Source organism: Castor canadensis, chromosome 16 (genome assembly GCF_047511655.1).
Source record: "Castor canadensis chromosome 16, mCasCan1.hap1v2, whole genome shotgun sequence".
Taxonomy (NCBI): domain Eukaryota; kingdom Metazoa; phylum Chordata; class Mammalia; order Rodentia; family Castoridae; genus Castor; species Castor canadensis.
Genome location: NC_133401.1, coordinates 64,227,247 through 64,247,628, shown reverse-complemented (window position 1 = coordinate 64,247,628; position 20,382 = coordinate 64,227,247). Strand labels below are relative to the sequence as shown.

General features: G+C 40.7%; 1 protein-coding gene and 1 non-coding gene across 6 annotated transcripts in view; one reads left to right on the top strand and one right to left on the bottom strand.

Moving 5' to 3' along the window:
* Window positions 1–20,382, top strand: part of Cdkl3 (cyclin dependent kinase like 3) — a 94,740-nt gene that overhangs the window by 39,081 nt on the left and 35,277 nt on the right. The window lies entirely within an intron of this gene.
* LOC141418241 (U2 spliceosomal RNA) lies at window positions 12,989–13,179 on the bottom strand. Its single transcript, XR_012442931.1, has one exon. It is a non-coding gene; the product is annotated as a U2 spliceosomal RNA (small nuclear RNA).

Below are 20,382 nucleotides of genomic sequence, written 5' to 3'. Positions count from 1 at the left end.
AACAGGGGTGAGGTGGAATCTTAGTGTGGTTTTAATTTGCATTTCCTTTATTGCTAGAGATGGTGAGCATTTTTTCATGTGTTTTTTGGCCATTTGAATTTCTTCTTTTGAGAAAATTCTGTTTAGTTCACTTGCCCATTTCTTTATTGGTTCATTAGTTTTGGGAGAATTTAGTTTTTTAAGTTCCCTATATATTCTGGTTATCAGTGCTTTGTCTGATGTGTAGCTGGCAAATATTTTCTCCCACTCTGTGGGTGTTCTCTTCAGTTTAGAGACCATTTCTTTTGATGAACAGAAGCTTTTTAGCTTTATGAGGTCCCATTTATCTATGCTATCTCTTAGTTGCTGTGCTGATGGGGTTCCGTTGAAAAAGTTCTTATCTATACCTACTAACTCCAGAGTATTTCCTACTCTTTCCTGTATCAACTTTAGAGTTTGGGGTCTGATATTAAGATCCTTGATCCATTTTGAGTTAATGTTGGTATAGGGTGATATACATGGATCTAGTTTCAGTTTTTTGCAGACTGCTAACCAGTTTTCCCAGCAGTTTTTGTTGAAGAGGCTGCTATTTCTCCATCGTATATTTTTAGCTCCTTTGTCAAAGACAAGTTGGTTATAGTTGTGTGGCTTCATATCTGGGTCCTCTATTCTGTTCCACTGGTCTTCATGTCTGTTTTTGTGCCAGTACCATGCTGTTTTTATTGTTATTGCTTTGTAATATAGTTTGAAGTCAGGTATTGTGATACCTCCAGCATTGTTCTTTTGACTTGAGTATTGCCTTGGCTATTCGTGGCCTCTTGTGTTTCCATATAAATTTAACAGTAGATTTTTCAATGTCTTTAATGAATGTCATTGGAATTTTGATGGGAATTGCGTTAAACATGTAGATTACTTTTGGGAGTATCGACATTTTTACTATGTTGATTCTACCAATCCATGAGCATGGGAGATCTCTCCACTTTCTATAGTCTTCCTCAATCTCTTTCTTCAGAAGTGTATAGTTTTCCTTGTAGAGGTCTTTCACATCTTTTGTTAGGTGTACACCTAGGTATTTGATTTTTTTTTTGAGGCTATTGTAAATGGAATTGTTTTCATACATTCTTTTTCAGTTTGCTCATTGTTAGTGTATAGAAATGCTAATGATTTTTCTATGTTGATTTTATATCCTGCTACCTTGCTGTAGCTATTGATGATATCTAGAAGCTTCTGAGTAGAGTTTTTTGAGTCTTTAAGGTATAGGATCATGTCGTCTGCAAATAGGGATATTTTGACAGTTTCTTTACCTATTTGTATTCCTTTTATTCCTTCTTCTTGCCTAATTTGAGCAGTTCTTGATCACCAGTAATTGGTGAGCGGGGAGAGGTTCACACCCCTGGGCTGGGGTGTGAACAAACAGCATATATTTGCACTTGAAAGGAAGGTTTAGAGAGAGAGAAAGTGTTCAATCTAAAATACAATATTTAGTCATGTATGTTTAAGAGTCCTGATCTTTTTTATGTTCTTGCCTGACTCAACTCCCCCTGGAGACAATATTCCCCCAAAAAATTATTTCTAGGGGTTTGCTGAGGGAGGACGGTCTGTCTTCAGAGCTGACAAGCGGCTGTAGATCCTGCCTAACTGGGATATTACCTGTCCTGTGACTATCCCTAGGGACTAATTTAGTCATGAGATGGCATCTGTTGTCTAGATCTTTGTCCAGCCGATCAAGGTTGTTCATGGTGATCTCATCCATCTGCAGAGATAGATAGCCCTGTTGCATCACAATTTGGACCCTAAAGGCTTTCATCCTGGAAGAGATAAGCCTGGTTAACAAGTTTAATAGGCATGACCTGAACATGAGCACTGTGTGTGTGTGTGTGTGTGTGTGTATGTGTGTGTGTAGGTACTGAGGTTTATACTCAGGGCCTCATGCTTGCTAGGCAGGAGCTTTACCACTTGAGCCATGACATATTTGGAGCCAGTAGAAATAGTCATATTGCCTCCCTTTAAATAGAAGGCCTTGGCCAAAGACATGAGTTTGCCTTTTGCCAGGAACCTGGAATGCTTTAATATCTGCTAGCACATGCATAAGAACCCCTTCTTTAAACCTCTCAGCTTTGGTTACTTTTTGAGGTCTGGCATAATTGACTCCATTTAGATCTAGAGGAGGTCCCCTCTTTTGTGTAATTCTTCAAACTGTAGTCCTTTTAAATTGTTTCTTTGAACAGCTGCTTCTGAAAATTTGCCAATTGGGCATTTTGGTCCTTCCTTGTGAGGATTAACTTTCTCCCAGAGCATCTGATTTGGTCCCACTTTTGTGGGAAAGTAGCATAACAGGTCAATTAGAAGCCAGTGTCAGTGAGACCTTTGTGACCAAATTTAAATAAAAAAGAGTTTCAAAAGAAGTGGCTCTTTGTGTGGGCTTACTTGTAATCAATTATTAAGTGTTAACTTTGCTGTTCTTTAGAAGATGTCCTGGCATCTAAAAAATTCTACAAAATGTCAACAGACAACAGTTACAAAGTTTTATAAGAAAAGTAAAAACAACACCAATACTTAGAATATCTGACTTGGTTGATAGATAAGTGCTTTTCAGAATCATTTCCCATGGGCTAGTTTGTAAACACTCCAGAAGGATCAGAACTGCAATGCAAACTTAAAATTACCATGGTTAAAATTCTGAAGAACAGTGAAGCAATTGACCATAGAGTCTAATTACTTCCATTGTATACAGCTTTGTAAAGCCTTTTTATTACCATTAGGAACGCATGCACAAACTTGCAAAAGCCTACCATCTCTTAACAGTTTAATTTGGAAGATACCAGCTTGATATATTGTCTTCTTAGAACTCTCTATTTTAGAAGTCTTGTATACTTGGAGAACAAAAATATACCCAACATAGAAAGGGGCTAGAACAGCTAGCATCACAATTTAAACCTTGAATTTTTGGTTACTGGCAAAATCAAAACCCTAGATTTCCCTCCAGTTAAGGGAAGGCATTGTCAGTAATCCCAAATAGCCCCGATTTTATGTCCAGTTGCTTATCATATATATAACAATGTTTTTCTAACCAAGACATATTGATGCCAGGCATAAATGGCAGTCTTCTAACATTTACCATAAAGAAATGTAATGAACCCTATGAAATACTGTACATCTTAGATAAAAGAGAGCTATAGTTGTCAACTTTACATTTCAGGAAACTTATATACTTTTAACTCAGTAAATCTTTGCACAACATTTACATATACATACAAGGCACTAGCCATACTAGAACTACTTAAAAGAATTTTTACTTTGTTTAAACTCAGTTTCCTTAGTTGTCAAAACCTTACAACAACCAACAGAAAATGCCAGTTATTGATGAGGAAGAAACTTGATGACTGAGAGTTATGGTGTAGACATTGATAAGAAATGACATCCTAGTGCCAGGTGCTGGTGACTCACACCTGTAATCCTAGCTAGTCAGGAGGCAGAGATCAGGAGGATCGCAGTTCAAAGCCAGCCAGAACAAATAGTTTGCAAGAACCTATCTTGGAAAAACCCATCACAACAAAGGACTGGTGGAGTGGCTCAAGGTGTAAGCCCTGAGTTCAAACTCCAGTACCACAAAAAAGAAAAAAAAAATCACATCCTAGACTACTGTTGTTAATTAACAAGTGGCTTGGGACATAAAGCAGGGTTTTGCTGATCTACATGCAGCCCCTGGAGCCCAAAAATAACTGGCTCAGTCATTGAGAGTTGATGACACGCAGCCAAGTATTTTAGGATTATTCTTTTTTTACAGATTGCAGTAAAACTTAAGGTCCCAAGATTTCAGTGCAGCATCCCTGCTTTGCCTCTATTTGGTTTTGTATAATTAAATTTATATTTTATCCCTGTTGATACTAGACAAAACAAAACCCCTTTTTTTAGATATGTCATTACATTAAATTTGACCTTAGATCTTAGACTCAGAAAATTCTTTAGGTAAATTTTAAACTACAGCTAACTCAAGCACACACCTAAACTTGTAAGTTTTAAGGCCTTCATTTGCACCTTGAAAGAACCTCTATAAAATCCTGAATTCAGATAACGTTTTTAATATAATAAAATACTCTTAGTAAATTTATGCTTTTGGGGTTTGTGTGTGGGGGGGGTACTGGGCTTGAATTCAGAGCCTTGAGCCACTCCACCAGTCCTTTTTGTGAAGGGTTTTTTTAAAGATACAGTTTTGAGAAGTATATGCTAGGAGTTGGCTTCAAACTGCAGCACTCCTGATCTCTGTCTCCTGTGTACCTAGGGTTACAGGCGTGGGCCACCTGTGCCCTGTGAGTTTATTTATGCTTTAAATTTAAAAGGAGACCAATGAAGAAAGGCAGTCTAAAACTATCTTTTAAAAAAAATACAATAGCAATCTACAAAAGCACATTAGTTAATAAACCTAATCATTTGAATGCAAATTATACTCATGATAGAATGAAATATATTAAAATTACTACCCATAAATCTTTCTTATTTAGTCCTAAGGCAGAGGATAGTTAGACCTGGTTGGGATAAGCACTTTAGGTAAGATGGTCAAGTGCCTCATTGGTTAGCCTAACAAGTGTGATGCTCTGAGTTCAAACCCCACTACCACCAAAAACAAAAATAAGAACACTAGATAACATTTTGAAGAGTCAATGATTTTTACACATCAGCTTTATAATAGTAGATTAAGAACTGTCCTAAAGATGTTTATATATATATAGATGGTTTAACTTAGATGCCAAAATAAATAAATAAATAAATTTAAGCATGGACATATGAGCTCAAAAAAAGTAAAAATTAATTTAATGGTCATAAGTATGTTGGTAGGAGACATAGACTAATTGATATACACAAAATATACACAAAATAATTACATTAATTAGTACACAAAAATAATTACATTAATTCAAAGTGTTCTCTTAACCATCCTTTTGCTATTATTCTTAATAAACTAGTCAGCTAGATTTTGGGAGGCAAAATAGATTTAGCACTTTTTTAAAATTCTTAAGTAGTTTACAACAGATTTTCAACACAATCACACTAGTTTTTGTCCAATCCTTGATAGACTAAAGCATTAAACACAACACATACAAAAAACTGTATTAATTTATAGTACTCCAACCTCAGGTTAATTACAGTTTTCCCTAGAGTATGACAAGATGGCATCAGCCATGTGTCTTCCATCCCTAGATGGCAACGACAATGTCACCATGTGGTTGGGACACTTGGACAGTGCATGGTGGCTACATCACAGTAGCAGCATTTCCTGTGACCACATAGCCTCTCCATAGGGGTTTCAAATGGAACATAAAGCCATGTTTTATGCAACACACAGGCCCAAAATAACAATCTGTTGTAGGAATAAAAGATATCTCCCCCCTGAGAGACAGATATTGAAAGGAAAGTGAAGAAGCAGAAAAAAGACATGGTGAGAAGGGATCTGTGGCCTTCATAAGCAGCAGGTTTTCATTAGGGAGAGAAGACCTGAGAAGGACCCTTGGCCATCAGAGTAACACTCTGAAAGGGGCAAGAGCATGCCTTTCTTACAGGCTGGGGATTTTTAAAAACATCCTGTGGTGGGAAAAGGGAGGTTAGAGGGGGATGGGCATTAGGTGAAATGGTTGGGAAGGAGAATGGGAGGAGGTGCTGTATACTAGTGGGAGGGTTGTTGGGGTTGGGCAGGTATGCATGTTGTTTTCTCGACATTCCAGCACTTCCAACATTTGCATTGTTTCAGTATTTCTCGACATTTCAACATTCCAGGCTCTTTTATTACACACACACACACACACACACACACCTATATATACACACACACATATACAGAGTAGCACAGGGGTGCTGCCTGTCTTCTGGCTACTTCCTGCTGGCTAGGGTCAGTGTGGGTGTTGTTGAGCCTGGAGAGTTTGTAGAAGCATGATGGCCTTGAACTGCTCCTGTGAGGTAGCCTGAGAAATGACAGTAATACATTCCTGTAGAAATTTGTGGCAGATATTAATGAGGCATGGTATGAACATTACAGCCAGACAAACAAGGATGAGTGGGACTGCCAGTGGGATAAGTCATGGGTACAAGGAGGAAAGTATATTAGTAGGCTATGAGGATGTTAGTTGTTGTGCCCTATCCCCAAGTTATTATTTTTGTTATTCCTGTCTCTAACTATGCCAGACTTATTGGTGAAGAAACAACAATCCTTTCCTAGGAAGAGGCATAGCTTGCCCTTTTCAGTTGTGAAGAGATCTAATCCCCTCCTGTTTTGAAGGCAAGGTCACAATGGGAAAAATAATGGGTCCCAGTAGGGTGAAGACCAATGGCATCCATTTAGCCCAGGAAGACCACTGTTCGCAGCTGTCCATTATTCGTTGTTGGAGATTGGCATCGAATTCCTTTAGTATTTTAGGGATATTATGAACAATCCTGGACTGGCTGACATAAAAGCAGCATTGACATAAAAAGAGCATTCTTTGGATATGGTTTTGAGTGGCAACCTGTATAAAAGGATTATAGCCTTCAGGAAATTAAGTGAGACATGCAGTTAAATACACATGAGCCAATGGTTGTCAGCATGAGAAGGAAAACCAAGGGACCTTTGGGTACAGACCTTGGCTATAAGTTTAAGTAGTCAAAAGAACTGGAGGCAGGGGACAAAGGTATGTATACTAAATGGTTTCAATCACAGGTGTGGCCTGGTTGGTCATTACCTCAGTCTTTGTTTTGGGAGAGGTTCCAGAGTTGTTATCTGGAGGGTGTTCTGTAAAAGCAGTTTAAGTCTAAAACTAGAAACACCTTTATCAAGTGGAATACAGAGTAAGTAAAAGTCAGAATGCTCCCAGTTAAATAGACTGCCTAAGGAAAAATAACTTCATGAGTATGGACTACTAAAAAGATAAGTTTGGAGCCAGCAAAAATAATGATTTTTTACTTAAATGGAAGACCTTGGCCAAAAATATGAGTTTGCCTTCTGTCAGAGGTTCCTGCAAGGGCTTGAATATCCAGTAGCCCTGCATAAGATCACTTCTTTAAAACTTCTCAATTTTAGTAATTTTGTGAGGTCTGGTACAGGTGAGTCCATCTGGGTTGTGATAGCTTTCCCCTCTTCAAAACTGTCTCTGAAGAGTCTCCTCTGAAGATTTTCTCAATTAACCATTCTAGTTAATAAGAATCCCTCAGTGCAGGAAAGCTTTTCCTGGATGTTCTTGGCATTGGAGGGGAAGCTTCAGGCAAGTTAGTTTGGGAATCAGTGCCAATTAAGACCCATTTGGCCAAGTGATAAGTAACAAAAGAGGTTTAGAAGAAGTAGGCTTACCCGGCATCCATTTTTAGTTCTGTCTGGACTATAGATGATATCCTGACAACTTAAAAATGCTGCAGAATCTTAACAGACAACAGTTAAAGGTTTTGAAAAAGCCAACAAAAGTTGGCTTACTCAACTGAAAAATAGGTACTGAGTAGAGTCATTTTTGGGGGTTTGATTTCAAATGCTTCAAAGAAGGACCCAGACTGAGTATGAAAAGACTTAGAATAGCCATGTTTAAAATACTGAAAAGTAGTTTGGGAATTGTCAAAACATTTAATTATTTCCATTGCAGATTGCATTTTTAGGAAAATAATCAGGACTGATAGTATTAAGACAGCAGCACTAAATGCTCCTTGTTAAATACATGGACACAAGCTTGCAAAAGTCTAGCAAGTTAGGGGGCCAATGCCTGTGATCCCAAATAGTCTTATTTTCTAATGTACAAGTACATTTCATACATATACAGTAACACTTATTTGCCTAAAACTAATACAGGCCAGATTTTAAGTACCAGGATTGTCCAAATGGCAAGGTTTTTTCTGAATGTTACTGATTACAAACAGCACACCTGCCAAAAGTTTTATTAACCATTTTATATGTCAGATGTTTGGCTGTAATGCTTTTGGATAAACAACTTTAGCTGCGTCAGTTAAATGTAACGCTTTTGGATAAAAGAGAACTTTAGCTCATCATTTTACATAAACTGATACTTTTAATTTTGCAAATATTTGTACCATATTTAGATAAAGTCTAGACACAGAACACAGTTATATGATGGTCTTTTAAGAGACCTTTGCATGAGCAAATACATAAATGAGCTCTAATTTAGTAGTACTGAAAGCTTGACAAGATCAACAGAAAAGACAAGTAATTACTTTGATAAAACCTTTCCAAATAACAGCTTTTTGCAGATGTTACTAAGAGCAGAACAACATTAAGATAACCTTGTTATTTCACTTACATAGAGAATTAGATTTTAGTTTGACATGACCCTAGAAAATCTTTTTGGCAACTCTTAGATTATAGTCAATTTTAATTTTATCACACATCAAAGCTTTTATTATATACTTTTAAGACGTACTCAGAACCTTCATATAACATTCTGAACCCTGTGATGGTTTGTCCTTACCCCCCATCTCCATATTTGGAACAGTCTTTAGGACAAACCCTTTTTTTTTTTTTAACAAAATCTTTTCTCATTCAAAAGCACTCTTTTTTCCTTTAACTTTTGTACAGAAATACACTGAATACCTATCTACATTCTTTCTATTTGTTGACTTTACAACTTGTATTTTAAAATAACTTTTATAATAATTATTTATTTATTTATTTATATTCATAAGTGCATACAAAGCTTGGGTCATTTCTCCTCCCTGCCCCCACTCCCTCCCTTACCACTCACCCTGCCCTGTCCCTCTCCTCCCCCACCCCCCCAATACCCAGCAGAAACTATTTTGCCCTTATCTCTAATTTTGTTGAAGAGACAGTATAAGCAATAATAGGAAGGAACAAGAGTTTTTGCTAGTTGAGCTAAGGATAGCTATACAGGGAGTTGACTCACATTAATTTCCTGTGCTTATGTGTTACCTTCTAGGTTAATTCTTCTTGATCTAACCTTTTCTCTAGTTCCTGGTCCCCTTTTCCTATTGGCCTCAGTTGCTTTTAAGGTATCTTTTTCAGAATTTCTGTGTCTTTATTGAGTTCCTCTTTCAAATTCTGCATGGTCTTAATTTCATTCTTCTAGCCGCCATCTTGGAATCTCCAAGTTGGTGAGTTCTTGCACTTTCTTTTCACAGGTCTTGAATTGTTTAATTAATAGTTCTTCAGTTTTTCCTTTCATTACCATTTCATCTCTGAGTTCTAAGATTCTGTCTTCTGTTTGTTCTATTCTGCTGGATTGGACTTCTGTTTTGTTTTGCAATTCTGTTTCATTCTTTTTTCTGAGGCTTTCCATATCCTGGGTCGTTTCCTCTTTAATGTTGTCTATTTTTGTCCTTAGTTCATTTATCTCTTTATTAATCGTGTTCTTTGTTTCACTTTGGTATTTATACAGTGCTTCTATGGTTTCCTTTATTTCTTCTTTTGCTTTTTCAAGTTCTCTATTTTTGTTATCTTGGAATTTCTTGAGTGTCTCCTGTACATTTTGGTTGACCATATCCAGTATCATCTCTATAAAATTCTCATTGAGTACCTGTAGTATTTCTTCTTTTATATTGTTCTTGTGGGCTTCATTGGGTTCTTTGGCATAGTTTATCTTCATTTTGTTGGAGTCTGGATCTGAGTATCTGTTTTTTTCATTTCCTGCTGGTTCCTGTACTAATTTTTTGCTGTAGGGAAACTGGTTTCCCTGTTTTTTCTGTCTTCCCGTCATTACCCTTGGTGTTGTTATTGTCCCTAGACTGTGTGCAATTAAGTATTTTCTGGCTTGTAATAATAGCACTAGTGATACTTAGAATGGAAGGGTGAGAGGAGATGGAAAGCAAAGAAGTTAAAGGAAAAGGGAAAAACAAACAAGTAGAAAAAAACAAAACAAAGAAAGAAACAAAAAGTTTCAAAGATATAAACAGGGAGAGACAGTGTACTAATCAACCATAAGCTGAAAAGGCATTAGAGAGACAGAGAGATAACTGAAAATGCAAAATAAAAATAAAAATAAATAAATAAATAAATGAAAAAAAATATATATATAAAATCTCCAAGTTCAAATCCAGTACAGTTTCAGTCTTAATAATTTTGGTGTTCGTCCCTAAGCCTCCAATCCTGGAGATGGTACCTCAGATGTTGTTCTGTAGTTGTCTCATCAAAGGGGAAAAATAAAACAAAACAGCACAAAACAAAAAACACCCCACAAAGTGTCCCAAGTTCAAATGCAATACAGTTTCTGTAAGTTTTTCAGCATGCAGGTGTAGTTCGGTTGTTGTCTCATGAAAGGTAGGGAAAGAGAAAAGAAGAAAAAGAAAGAGTCTGGAGACAGTTCTGTGAATGGCTATCTGCGGCTGTGGCTCGCCTGCCTGCTGCTGTCAGTCTGCTGTAGCTGGAGGCGTTATTTATGCAGATCTCAGGGGTGAGTCTAGTACTCACCTGGCCCCGCAGGCTTTGTTTACTCAGAGTTCTGTGCGTGAGCCGTTGCTACAAGCTTTCCCCTTTCCAAGTACACTGAAAGAGGTGACACTGCACCCACTTTCTCAGGCTGGCGTGTTTATTTACAGTTCACGTGAGAAGTGGGTCTTCCCCCCTCTCCTGTGGAGTTTTCCTCCCACCACCGCTTTTACAAGCTTTCCTGCTCCTTGTTGCTGGGCGTGTGCCACCGCTCCTGTCTTCTTCAGCCCGGCTTGTTTACTTACAGTTCTGTGTGGGATTCCCCTCCTCTCCCACTTTGGCACTCAGGGCACCCCACCCTCTTTGCTACATGTCTTTATTGTTCTTATTGCTTATTACTCAGTTTCTCTCTTTTTCCCTGATTGGGGGTTGGTCTGTCCTGGGGGGCTATGCTGATCTGGCCCAGGGTTGTCTGTGGGAGTACCGCGTACCGCTTAGCTCACCTTGTGGTCCGCATCTTCCCAAGCCATCTGGGCACCGGCATCTGGAGGTGGCCCCGCGGCCCTCCTGGTTTCTCCATTTAATGTGAAGTGGAGATGCACTGCACAGACTGGAGGTGTGGAGAAGTCAAAGTTTTGGCTGTTCTTGGTGGTTTTGCCTATAAGGTGTATCTCCAGCATCTCTCCAAGATTTTACTTTAGGAGGCACGCTTTCTGCTTCCTCCCTCTAGCCTCCATCTTGGAATCCCCCAGTATTTTAAATTTAAATTAAATTGCTTTTCCAATTAGCCTTATGTTTTTACCATGTAGACCCATATAGAAAGCCAATTTTAAACTGTTTTTTATGCAATAAGTTACTTATAAAGACACCATTTGTTAATAGATCTAATTATAAAAGAACTGAATGTAAATTACACTATGACAAAATGAAACAGATTAAGGTTACTGTCCATAAAATAACACATATAATTTAGTTAGACATGATTGACATAACATTTGAAAAGCTGGTTTTTCTTAAAAGTAGCAGCAGAAGAGGTAGGGGAGAGAAGAGAATAGAAGCCTTTCATTTATTTACATTAACTCTATAATCATCCTAAAGATGTTTAAATACATGCATATACAAAAATGTTTTAAATTAGGCATGCTATAAATGTCAGTTGAAGCACACATAGATTCAAGAGTTCAAGAACGGGAGGGGGCGGAGTGGGTGGTAAGGAAGGGGGTGGGGGCAGGGGGAAGAAATGACCCAAGCCTTGTATGCACGTATGAATAATAAAATTTAAAAAAGAAAAAAAAAAAGAGTTCAAGAACATGTAGAAATTAACTGAATGGCCACAAGTATATTGATTAGTTATTTTTAAAAATTTTTAGGAGCATAGTGACATGTGTCCCATTCTGTTCTTTTAGGACTCATTTTGGACAGCTTAACAGCTGAGGCAAGAGTCAATTCTAGGAAAGTGTTTTGAGTCAGTCTCCAATAAGATTTTTGACTCTAATAAGTTAATCATACTATAGCCATACACAAAATTTACACAATGAAACACAGAACAATTACATTAATTTCGAGTGCACTCTTAGATATTGAAGGCTTCAGATTTACCTCTTGAGGGTGTTTTTAAAATAATTTTTAATAGTAGTTTACTTTGGGCTACAGTAACTTTGTTATAAGCCAAATCTTTAAAGTAAATTTAGGGAGCCTAGTCTTGGAATGATGTTGGCATCTCATATCCTTGTCAGGACAAAGGATACAGAAGGCACAAAGGGATGTACAAGTCCATCCTCTTATTTTATACTAAAAAATTTGTTTTTAAATTAGAATTTGAATGACAGGCTGGGAAAAGGCAGAGTGGAAAGTAAAAAGGATTACCTCTCTATTGAAACTGGTAATAGTAAGCATGGAAAAGGTAGAATGAATTAGTCCCTCAAAAGTTAAAATTTAGGTAAGGGGCCTAATGAAAAATATTCAAATGCCTTATTGAATCTGTAGCAGAACTCAGGAAGGCTTCCCTTTTGTCTTTTAGTTTATGCCATAACCTACAAAACTGAGGTTTTAATTTTAAATACAGGGGGAGTTTTAGAGAATTGAAATTCTGTCATTGGTTTTCCAGTCTGTGCTCACGTGAGGCTGAGTTTGTAGGTCCTTCATCCCAACTGCATGGTGCCTTGGCCAGGAGAGTGAATGGGCCATCCTAGGGTTGCTACCTGCAGTGACCTGGATATGACCTGATCCCTCTCCTGGTCTTGATATGTCTGCAATGGGAAAACCACCCAGCTCAAAAGCAAGACTTAAAGGAGAAAACTGTTAGTAGAATGTTTAGGCAGACATAGAGGCTTAGTTTTTAGGTGGGAGACCAGGAGGTCAGGACAGAAAAGTACCTCCAATCATTGGCCACATGTCATTTAGATTTCTAATTGATTTTATGTTTGTAGTCCTGGGACCATGTGAGTCACTCAGGTTGCTAAAAGTACTGACAGTGTGACGTGAGCAGGACTTTTCTTTACCTTTCTCCCTGTCCATTTCTGTCTCTGTTGTCCTCACCTGTATGGGCAGTCCAGGAGAGGAGATGGGCTGGATGTGGAGTAGGAGGGGTGAAAGTAACCTCCATTATAGCTGAGATTTAGAGAGAAAAGTTTTTTTTGTTTTTGTTTTTTTTTGTTCCCCCAGAGGGGGTGCACCATTCCTGGAAGTACTGCAATACCAGGTTGATGCGTGGAGTGAATGGAGCAAGCTTCTATTCTATCTCCTAGTCCCAAAAATCCATTTAATACATTGTCCTAGGATAGAAGACATATCAGATATTAAACTGATAAGAACAGATACTACACTTGATCTTAGCCAAAAGGCCGAGAAGCAATAGAAAAGTTTTAAAGTTACATATTATTTATGTTGGCAATAATGGCGCCGATAGGTTTTAAGTCCCACTGAGGGGTATTTAAGCCTCTGCTCCTCTCTCCCTCTCTCTCTTGGCTCTCTGCTCTCTCCCTCTCCCACCCGGCAATAAAGAATATCTTGGCCAAATCACTCCTCTCCATGTGGTCATTTTGGGGCCCACATTTCCAACAATTTATATCTTGTGAAATGAGAAAAAGGAAAGGATGGCATAGAGCTGGGTTGAAGTCAAAGGAGGAGGTTTTTAATGGTGATGTGGCTGGATGGTAAGGTGTTGGGTGGAAATCCATCGATGGAAGATGGTCTCTGGTGGACCTGTCAAAGAAAGGAAAGGGTGGGAGAGCGGAGAAAAGAGGAGAGAGACGGTGGGGTTGGGAGAGGAAGACTCCAGCCTCCAATTAGGGCCTGAGAGTGAACCTGGGAAGAGCTGCTGCTACCTACCGATTTTTAGGTTGTGACAGTGGAGAGCTGGAGTCAACCTACAAGCTCCAGCAGTTTGAACAAAGGAAGGGTCCGGACTTGAGATAAAAGAAAGCCTGAAGATAAGAGGCCTCTTGCCATTTGCTAATTCTAACATAAAGTTGTCAAGGTCTCAGAGGAGATTGGAATTAAAAGTTTTAAATTTGGGCATTTAGAAGAATTATATAATTTGCATTGAGGTCAAATTTTCATAGAAAAATGGATGATGTTTTTTGGTTTTAGATTGTCCTTTAGGCCCAGTTTGGTAAGATTGTATGAAAGACACCCCAGGGGTGAGTCAGAGGAAATCTTTGAGTGTGTACGCATGGTCGAGGTTAGAAAGTTTTCTCTAGGGCATCCCTCAGAGAAAACTTTCAAAACCGGAAAAACAAATCTGGTGCCTTAAGTAGATGTCTCTCACTTATGTAGCCAGGGGCCAGACTTGCCAGGGCCAAATGACCAGAAGGTAAGAAGGAGAAATTGGACTACCAAAGACAAGAATGGCCAGCAAACTGAGGCATCACGGAGTGCTGGACGGAGAGACCAGGTCTTACCCCTTCCTGTAGAAATCGGAGCTGGTGTTGAGTGTGCAGAATGGAATTGGCAAAGGGCCCTGCAGGTGGTCGCAGAGGAATGTGAAGTTAGGGGCGTATGTATGACCAAAGGTCAGCCCCCCAGACCAGTGTGGCTATTAGGTAGAAAAAAGGCAGCTAACTATTTTTTGGGCTCGGGTCCAATTGGAAGGACCAGTTGCCCATCATCCTATGCCCAAAACAATTTTCAGTATGATGGGAGGCTCAGCAGAAAATAAAGTAGTGTTAGAGTCATATAGAAGATAGTGAGGTGGGAAAGGAGAGAGAGAGAGAGGTTTTGAGAAAGGTTGAGTGGTTTTGGGGAGAGAGGTGGGCACCATCCCTTGTGGGAATTTAGGCACCTCTTGGCCCTAGTGCATCCATATCAAGCCCAGACTGGAGACCCCATGGGGGTGCACCATTGACCATATGAGGATTGCCACGGAATCACGGTAACCCAAGAAATGTGTCGTCCCCCCCCTCCCCCGCAAACTCTCTCCTGGGTTTTGGCACCAAATGAAAGTGATGCAGGGATGACATGCGCAGGAATTTCAGGTGCTCAGGGTTCTTGAGCCTGCTCTGAGAATGAAAGCACAGACAGACTCTAACAGCAGAGGTCGGAAAGATTTTATTTGTAGAGGGTTTAGTTGGAGAAAAGAGAAGAGAAAGACTGCATATTGAAGAATGCAGGGGGACTTGGAAACTGGTGATCCAGGTGATCCTGTGGGCCAGGATGGGGAGTGGGGTTTTATAGCCTATTTTTGCATTGCCTGAGGGCAGAAATGCCTTTCAGATGCAAACAGGCATTTCCTAGGGAGGAGCATTGTCTCCTTGACCACTTATCACCTTTTGGGACCTCCTGCAGTCTGTCCTTCAGTCCTTCATTCCCCCATCTCAGTGGTCGCCCTAACTGCTGTTAGGGATAGGGACGAGGAAGTCTGTTCAGTAACTGTTTCCTGTTGACGGGGCAATGAAGGGGCCCGCAGTGTCAGGGCTGACCATGAGAGGAGTTGTCAAGGGGACTGCGGTAGTAGGTTGTTTTCATCTCCACCAGAGGCATTTGTAGTTTGATGGATTCTAGGCGAGAAGAAACAAACTTGACAAGTCTAAAACGCAAGTCTCAAACACAAGCAAGAGAATAATGGCAACTATAGGCCCCAGAAACGGTAGGAACCAAGTCCTGGAGGGAAGCCAGGATTTTAATTGTTTCCATACCTGAGTAGAAACCTGAGTTTCAAGAGATTGCTCCAGGAGCCATTTAGCCTGTTGGAGAATGTAATCTGCACGTTCCTCTACAATGCCTGAAGTGTTTATGTATGTGCAACAGGAGGTATTGGCGATGGCACATACCCCCCTTTGTTTGGCCAAAAGAAAATCTAGGGCCAGGCGGTGGTCCATTACCATACAGGCAAGGGACGACAAAGACCTTTGCATGTCCTTAATAACAAGGCCTACCTGGTCTGAGGTGTCCTCTACCACTTTGGTTAGGTTTTTTGCAGTTACATGATTGGCAGTCACCCCATAACTGATTATAGTAAGGGCTGCAACTAATGCTGTTATCCCTAAAGCTATTAAAGTAACCTCTCATATCTCTATGGGAAGCTGTTCCTATTGTAGTTAGCATTTTTCTTTTCTTTTAGATGGCTGCATGAGCATGCAGGATCAGGAAGGCATACTTAGAATCTGTACAGATCTTTATCTTTTTTATTTTTTATTTTTTGTATAGATCTTGACTCTGTTCTTTTGGCAGTCTTAGGGCTTCTGTCAGGGCCACCAATTCTGCCAATTGAGCACTTGTATTAGGAGGAAGAGGACCTGATTTGAGGATGCCAAATTCTGTCACAACTGCAAACCCTGTATGACTGACACCATTCTTGACTAAGGAACTGGCATCAGTGTATAATTCTAGATCTAGGTTTTTTTAAGGGCCTATCAGTTAAGTCATGTCGGGAAGCATAATTTTCCATAAGTACCTCCTCACATGAGTGCTCAGGATTTCCCTCTACCTGTGGTAGAAGGGATGCAGGATTTAGGTTCTGACAGGTCCTTAAAGTTATTTCTGTCCCTCCCAGAATCTGGGCCTGATACTTAAGTAGATGGCCGTCAGATAGCCAAAGTTCTCCTTTTGAGTTTAAAATTCCCCCTAGGTTGTGTGGAGTATAAATCATTCGGGGGCGGTTTAGGATAAGTTTCTGAGCTTGAAGCACTAAAAGGCTTACTGTGGCCATCTCTCTGAGGCATCCTGGCCATCCCTTGGCTACCTGATCTAGCTCTTTGCTTAAGTAGCCTACTGGCTGGGGAGTGATGCCTCGGAGTTGAGTCACCACGCCCAAGGCAAGTCCTCCCTTTTCATAGACATATAATTGAAACTTGTCATGTACAGGGAGATCCAGGGCGGGAGCTGTCATAAGAGCCTTTTTTTAAGTGGTGGAATGCATTTTCTGACCTGTCATCCCACTCAATAAAGGGCTGGGTATCCTTCTGTGCTTCCTTAAGGATTTGATATAAGGGCCTGGCTAGGTCTGCATATCCCAGGATCCAAATTCTACAGTATCCTGTCACCCCCAAAAAGGCCCTCAATTGCTTTAGAGTTTTAGGTAGAGGAAATGTCAGGATTGGACGGATTCTATCTTCTCCTAGAGACCTCATTTCTTTCTCCAGGACAAGACCTAAATATGTAACCCTAGACTGACACAATTGGGCTTTTTCTTTAGAGATTTTATAACCTCTGTCTGCTAAGAAGTTTAGTAAGGACTCAGTGGCTCATGAAATGACAGGCTCATTTGGTCCACAGAGCAGGTCATCTACATATTGTAGCAGAATAGCTTGCGGATATTGCCATTCTGCCAAGTCTTGGGTTAGAGCTAACCCAAAGAGGTGGGGGCTGTCTCTTAATCGCTGGGGGAGGACAGTCCAAGTGATCTGTCCAGACTTTCTTGTGGAGTCCTCAAAGGCAATGATAGGTTGACTTTTAGGGTGTAAGGGAATGCAAAAGAAGGCATCTTTTAAATCCAGGACAGAGCAGTAAGTGGTACCCAGAGGTATTTGGGCTAAAAGCGTATAGGGATTTGGAACTACAGGGTGAAGAAGCACTACTGCTTCGTTGATCAGGTGGAGATCCTGGACTAGCCTCCTTTTGTTAGGTCCCTTCCTGACACCAAGAATAGGAGTATTGTATGGGCTGGAGCATTCTATTAGCAGTCCCTGTCTCTTTAAGTATTTGATTATGGGAATTAGTACCTCCTTAACTTCTGGCTTTAAAGGATATTGTTTTTGATGGGGAAACTGGGAGGGGTCCTTGAGGTGAATTAGGACTGGGACAGCTGTTCGTACCCATCCCACAGTGTGTCCATCCATCCACACTGTGGGGTCTATTTGTTCCTCTATTAGGGAAGTACTCTCCTGGAGGTAAAAGTAGCTGTACCCCCAATTTAGATAGAATGTCTCACCTTAGCAGAGAAGTGGGAGTTTCTGGGACAATTAAAAAGGAGTGACAAAAATGGAAATCTCCCCAGGAGCAGGCTAAAGGCTGAGTGAAATAATGCTGTAGAGGCTGGCCTGATATGCCTCGAACAGTAATTTTCTTGGAGGACCTGGGTCCGGGATAGAAAGGAATAGCTGAGATGCTGGCTCCAGTATTGATAAGGCGGCTGACCTTGTGCTTAATTTGGGACTCTTCTGCTTTTATGGTGGTCACAGGAGCCTGTATGGGAGGCCCCAGAACCTATCATTGGGTAGGAGGCTCTGACCTTGGTTCTCTTGAGAACCAGGGACAGTGTGCCTTCCAGTGTTTTCCCCGACAAATGGGGCAGGGTCCCGGAGGTAGCTTTCTCCGGGGGCACTCCCTCCTAAAATGGCCTGCCTGTCCACATTGAAAGCATTTTCTCAGGTTTGGACTTTGCCCCAGGGGAGCCTCTCTGAGCACTGCGATCAGAGCCTCCTGCCACTTATCCTTTCCCTTTTCCTTTTCCAGGTCCTTCCTTTCTTTTACTAAGTCCCTGTTATAGTATACAGACATGGCTACACGGACCAATTGGTCCAGATCTCTGCTCCCATCAGACACCAATTTCTGAAGTTTTTACAGATATCTGGTGCTGACTGTGTTAGAAATTTATCTTTTAGGGCAATTTCCTCTTCCTGCGACTCTGGTATAATGTTGGTATGCTTTTGTAAAGCATCCTTAAGTCTGTGTAGGAAAGCTACTGGAGTTTCTAAGGGTCCTTGCTGTACAGCTGTGACTTGGGAGTAATTAAGAGATTTTACCTTGGCTCTGCCTAGACCCTCAAGAATGCAGTGGATGAAATGGTTACGACTCCATTCATCCTTATCATTTTCAGGGTCCCACTTAGGGTCATACCTAGGCACTGCCTGATCTCCTGTTGGAGTTGAGAATTGAGGTTCCCTTTTAGGTATCCAATGTCTTTGTTCTTCTTCCTCCCCCTTCTCCGCCTGTGAGGGCCCAGTCCGAGACAGGGCTATAGGGCCACTTTTATCTAAGTGATAATTGTCTCTAGCTGTGACTGCCTGATCTAGAACCCGCTGTTTCTCCACAGAAGTGAGGGTCTGAGATAGCAATAGCATTACATCTTTCCAGCTCAGTTCAAAGTTTTGGCCGACTTCTCTAAATGCCTGGATGTACTGATCTGGGTTTTCTGTGTAATTTCCTAAATCCTTTTTTATTTCTTTAAGTTCACTCACTCTAAAAGGAACATGAGCTTTGTCCCCTCCAGGAATTAACTGGAGGGGGTAGAGTCCTGTGGGACAGCATCTAGTGTGTGAGGTATCTGGGTAAGGGGGAAAAGGGAGAGCTGATGGAGCATTAGATGGGTTTTTTGGTTCAAGGGAGTTTGGAGGCTTTTTGCAAAGGGTTACCATGGTCTGGGTATCTAGCCTGCATTTGTTTAGCCATTCTGGGTGGTCTCTTAGGAAAAAGAACAATTGAACTTACGTAACTTCGGTCCACTTTCCCTCCTTTTTACAGAACATATCTAATTGAAGAATGGTATTGTAATTAATGCTCCCTCCTTCTGGCCATCTTTCCTCATCTCCCAGAGGATACTGTGGCCAAGCTTGGGTGCAGTAAAACTTGAGTCGCTTTTGCTGAAGACTTTCTAGATCATGATCTTTCCAATGTTTTAATAAGCAGGCAAGGGGGGATCCTTCCTGGATCCTTGAGGCTTGATTTCCCATCTAAAAAGGGAAACAAGGGGAAATTGGTCACCTTAACAGAGGTTTCTCCTTTTATCTAAGTGTCCCCAGATGAGGAGAAACTCTAGTGGGAGAGGGTATCCCTTTCTCCCTTGCTCCTTCCACTGCCACCTATGGGTAAGGTCATAGAGGATTTACAGATAGATATCTCAGTTGCACCCACCCCCCTGAGATGATCTTTGACCAATCTCTCATCTATTTTGACTTGCCTGTTTGCCCTGCGACTCAGGTAGGCCTAGTTCTCCTCTACCAGCTGAACGCTTGTAATTAAAAAAATAACTCTATCAAAGTAACCAAGAGGGCTCGCATGGCCAGAAGGAGGACCCCTTTAGAGGCATGGATTGGACTCTTGATGAAGTAGACTTTTGTTCCCATATATATCCTGTGAGGCATATATGCTTTCTATGAAAGGAGAGAGAGAGAGAGAGAGAGAGAGAGAGAGAGAGAGAGAGAGAGACAGCGTGCAAGAGCATCTGGAGGCTTTTGCTCCAGTAAGGGGCAAAAATGGACACCTGCAGTTTTTGTCTTTTAACTTTTTTTTTCTCCCCCCCCCCCACCTCCCCCAGGGCAGGCTGCAGAACCTGTTTAACCAGTTAATCTGATGCTTGACAAAGAAAGTTAATCCTAAATTGGAGACTAGCACTTTCTGGTGCCTGTAGGGATTTTTCCAAAACTCCCTAAAGAAAGAAGCTCACTGCTATTTCTGTTATTTACAGCAAAGGCAGGGAGGGGGACACTCATCCTGAACTGCCTGGGAAAGGGGAAGGAGAGGCTGAGGGTTGGGGGAAAAGAGATTTTCCAGGCTCAATGCATGAGGGATTATTGATCATCCCTGCTGTCCAGGTTGATCCTGCCCAAAGGCAGTACTGGAGTACTGGAAGCAAGAGGTGACCTCCACTCTTGGGCTGTGGAAACCATGAAGGAAGCATA